The sequence below is a fragment of the Camellia sinensis genome, chromosome 1 (genome assembly GCF_055761805.1).
Source record: "Camellia sinensis isolate YWXY chromosome 1, ASM5576180v1, whole genome shotgun sequence".
Classification (NCBI taxonomy): Eukaryota; Viridiplantae; Streptophyta; class Magnoliopsida; order Ericales; family Theaceae; genus Camellia; species Camellia sinensis.
In genome coordinates, this window is record NC_138961.1 from 227,351,008 (window position 1) to 227,356,099 (window position 5,092).

General features: G+C 30.0%; 1 long non-coding RNA gene across 1 annotated transcript; it reads right to left on the reverse strand.

Moving 5' to 3' along the window:
- Nucleotides 1–230: 230 nt before the first annotated feature.
- On the reverse strand, nt 231–2,476 carry LOC114311905 (uncharacterized). Its single transcript, XR_003646664.2, has 2 exons — nt 2,114–2,476; nt 231–527 (listed from the first exon to the last, which is right to left on the reverse strand). It is a non-coding gene; the product is annotated as an uncharacterized LOC114311905 (long non-coding RNA).
- Nucleotides 2,477–5,092: the final 2,616 nt, after the last annotated feature.

Here is a 5,092-nt window from a genome sequence, read left to right on the forward strand (position 1 = left end):
TCAAGATGGAAAATCCTAAAATTTCCAGAAGTTGCCGTAAAGAAACATCATCTAAAGTTCGACCTTTGAAGGTCGAACAATGGAAGCTACAGTGAAACTTCCTGTGAGACGGTGAATTTGGCATCACTGCATAAGTCCCTCATCCTCAATCAAAAACCTATAAATAGAGAGATGAGGAATTGTATTTTGCATGACAAGCATGAAATTGTAGGGAGTAGTGAGGAATTGAGTGATTGTAAATTTTCTTCAAATTTAGTGAAATCAAACTCTTTGTAGAGTAGACAATTGGCCAATCACGTAAATCTCTTGAGTTTATCTTGGACATTCATATCTGAAATCCTCTAGCACAACAGTCAAGAAGGATTTAACACAAGCATGTGTTTCATGCCACAGTTGAGGTCCAAAGTGGAGGCCGTAAGACCATCTAACCTTGGATTCCTCATAAAATACAATATATGAATTCATGTCAAATTGCTAAAATGAGCGTTCAATATGAAGTTTTACACACCTCTCTTAACATCCATGTCCTGCAAGAACCACACAAAGATCGTGTTAGCATGAATTAATACAGTGAAATACATACACTAATCAATGAGTAAATTTTTTTTAATATTTTGCTCATAAATTTTTCTTTTTTCTGTTAATATACAAATTAATTCAATTTTATTTTTTTTCAAGCTCAATTTTAAGTTCAGGCTCGTTTGTATAATCAAGTTGATTCAAGTCAAACTCGAGTTTAATTAAGCTCAACTCACTTGATTGATTCTCAGCAAGCCAAACTCAAACATCTCACAGCTCAGCCTTACTCGGATGGAAGGAAAACCCAATTGATTACAGGGGGTAGACCTCCCCTGCCCTATGAACAACACACCACAAACCATGGTCTCTGCTGATATGAACTGGGCCTAAAAGAGCCATAGGGTATCAAAAAGTTTCCAAATCAGCCTCACAGTTTTTAAGCCCATATATCTGTCCAAACTTTTAGTTGACTAGACCTGGAGTACAACACCGATTAAGCCCATATATCTGTCCAAATTCTTAGTTGGATATATGAAACATATACCCACTAAGTAAAGCTATGTTTGGCAAGGGATTTTTAACTTAAAAAACGTAAAAGATAAAATTGGCTACATAAACCAATAAAACAAATGCTTTTTTCTTTCACAAAAGTCAAAAAAACCAAAAAAAACTAAAAAAATCAAGTTAAAATAGCCAAAAAGTTGGACTATTTTAACTCTTCCCAAACCAAGACTAACTAGACTACCTTACAAGACGACTACCTAGAGAGTAATTGATATTGTGTTAACTTAATTGATGTTGTCACTAATTTTATTTGAAATTTTTAATTAAATAATAATACATGTGTGTCAATGCCATTTGGCATCACTACTTTCATATTTACATTATGTGAAAATATTATATTGGTTGTGTCTATGTCCAACAATTACCTACACAAAATTACCCTACATAAGTGATTCGGTAAAAATATATAAGTTAAATGTAAACTCATGTAAGATTATTCATAAAAGTTTTGAAATTAAATTTACACAAATTTACATTCAATTTATGCGTTTTTATAAGATGATTTATATAAATTAAAAAAAACTACCGTAAGTTTGTATAGATATTGCATACGGTGGGAAAATTTTCCTATATTATATGGTTAAAATATATATATATATATATATAGCGCATTGTTATTCTACAAAAAAAATAAAATAAAATTTTCAACTATCATATTTTCTCTAATCATTAATTAATCATCTTATTTATACATCATTTAATTTAAAAAATGAGTTTGTATATCATTTTTCTATAAATTAAATGACAAATAATGTTTCAAACTCATGTTATAATTTCTGCATTAAGCTATTCATAAAGTAATGTTCTTATCTAGAACCCCAAAAGAAAAATTCAATCATAAACTTCTCTGAACACAGCAATGATCATTAGATCTTGTAGATCTGAAATTTGGGGTTCTTCATAGATCATCACTACAACTTTCAAGAATCCAAAAACCATAATCATATCAATTAACAACATTAAAGCCAAACCCAAATAAAAATAAAAGAAACAATGAAGAGATTAAGGAAAAAGAAATATACTAGATTACCTTCATGAACGGTCCAGAATCATCAGTGCATAAAAGGAATTGAGATAGCCAGGGAAAGGGAGGAACAACTGGAAATCATCGGAATGGGCGGCCTTGGGAAGAAAGATAATATAGTTCTCAAGTCCCATACCTTTCTCTTTATTGCAAATCAACCCCTCGATTGACTTTGTTTTCTTCCCAGGCAACCCCATTCCTATAACTCCCAGAAGTTCTAAAATCTCTCATTCCCTCTTCTCACTCTCTTGCTTCTTCTTCTTCTTCTTCCTCCCTCTACAATCAGATTCTCAGAACAAGCAAAGTGTTTTTGCCTTTGTTTATACACCAAGTCAACCATCCCCACCCACCTCTTAGAAGAGAGAATATTAGGTTTTGCAGACTCATCCTCCCACTTGTACCTATTTGTCAATTAGTCCTAGATTTCAATTTTCATCACTCCTGAATTTGATAATTCTTTAATCTATGTGCTTTCATAAGTAGAATGTAGATAGATATTTTTTAATCATCACTCATCAATTTTTATCTATATTTATACAATAAATGCCATATACAACAATAGAATGTGCAGGAATGACCATATTTAAAAAAGGGAAAATTACACATAAGTAGGAATAAAAAAAAATGTTTATAAAGTAATAATTATTATAAATATTAATAATTAAAATTATAAATTTTTTAGTTTTTATAAATATTTTTTATGTTCTCTAGTGATGTGTAATTCTTCCTTTACAAAATAATAAAATTCATCCTATCATATGTTTAAAGTCACATAAAAAAATGATAAATTTAAATAAAATATTTTAAGGGCACTTGGTTTGATAAATTCAAATTTTGATTTTCCTTGACTAAATGTCTTAGCGTTAATTTATTTTATCTAAAAGGACAAATTCCTACAAAATAATCGAACTATCTTGTGTATATATATACACAAGGGATAACCCGTGCCTAAAGGCACGACCAACAATTTTTTTGGTATCACATATGTTATGGAATTCAATTGTAATAAATCAATTCAAAATGATAATATTATTTCAATTATAACCTCAATGATAAGAAGTTGAAATTGCTTCTACACATTGAACTGACAAAAATATTCATAAATCTCAAATATTAAACTTCAAAAATAAAGTCCAAATAATGAATTTTATATTTCAGTATAACATAAGCAAAAAAATCTAAAAAGATTTGCTAAAATTTAAGTCCAAATAGCAAATTTTATAATTTGATCTATGTTAAAATGACACATGTATAACAAACCGTCAATAAAAAAATATTACTGAATTAGTATCATAACTGATGACCATTTTGCCTTATCAGATTTCAATACCTTTTTTGAGTGGAATGAATATTTTGATACAAAAGAGTAATCATCCTAGCTAGCCAAAAATATAACATTAATCATCCAATTTAAAATGAGAGCCAACCAACGACACACATAGAGTGTATTAACATCTCATATGTTCTTAAACTAATTGTTAAATAAAATCTCATAATAAAAGGATCTCTACTAAATCACAAAAAATAGAGACCTCATGTCTCTGAACAATTTGATTACATGCCTAACACTTATTTTGTATATTGCAGCAAGCATTGTAAAAAATAAATGGAAAAAAAAAAAGCAGCACAATAACAGTTGAAATTTGAACTTGATGACAAAATAGTGCCACATTAGATAACATTTATCCAACAATTCATTTTTTTTCAAATAAATTGTTAGAGAGGAGTCAAACAACTCTGGCATGTCACAAAAATGTTTTACAAAATTGACTTAACTTGAGAGATTGTAGGTTGCAACACTTGGTCTCTAATCTTACCCTTCTAGCGAACGACTCGTGCCTAAAAATACTTGTATACATTTTGATTTCTTTCAAAACCAACTATCTTTCCAATAACATAAAAAAAAAATCCAATGATTTAATAATTCTATATATTTCAATATTTTAATATGAAGTTTATAACTATAAAAATTACCATCAAGTGAAATTGTCCATATACAAATAGTGACATGGGGTAAATGTAATAACCCTCACCACTGTTTACTGATAAGCCATTGATTACTATTAAACTGAGGCTAAATATGTTAATTGACTGACTGACTGAAAACTGAAGTCGAGTTGATTGAGTATATTAGTTAAATTGCAATTCTATCTGTTTGCCTGCCAAATTATCTGTTCATGTCTTTGTGTTTAAACTGCTAATTGAAGGTCTTATCGGCGGCGGGATCTGAAATTGATTGATGTTCTGTGTCAATTAGATTTTATGTGATTTTATGGTGTATTTATTTAAAAAATGTGTTTTGGTATGATTAAATTAGATCAATATTGATAAATGACATAATTTGCATTATTTACCAAAAAGCCATATTGGTGGGCCACTATCTAAGACATATTGAGGCTTCATTACACCTAAACACAATATTTGCTCTATCCATTTGAGAGACAAACCGACTGAGAGGGAGAGAGTTAGGAGATTGAATTGTTCTTAAGGGTTTTGCTTGGAAACTTGAGGAAATTGTAGAAGACTTGCAACATTGAGCCTCCATACCTTTAATTCAAGACTTAAGGTAGAATAATTGCCTTCTTAATTGTGTATTTAAGTCCTATCTAGCATGGATCATGAAAGTTTAAAGAGCTAAGTCAAAAATTGGAATAGATTGTTGAATTAAGGCTTAATTGTTGCATGCATTTCTATATCCTTGCATTTTGATGTTGATTTCATGGCAATTGGTGCATGCATGTTCATATTATTGTTATAGACCATGATTTCATCTTGTTTTTGTAAGAGTTGGCTCACTAGAGCATGTATGTGAGGCTTGGAAGTTATTTAAAGTCATGTATGTCCCATGTTTATCTTGTTCATGATAATTGGTTTGAATTTGGATTTATTTGAACTACTTTTGGGCCTTAATTTTACAAATTGAGCTTTGAAATATGTTATACTATGGGTTTTGAGGTGTTTTCCAGAAAATGGGCCCAAAAGGAT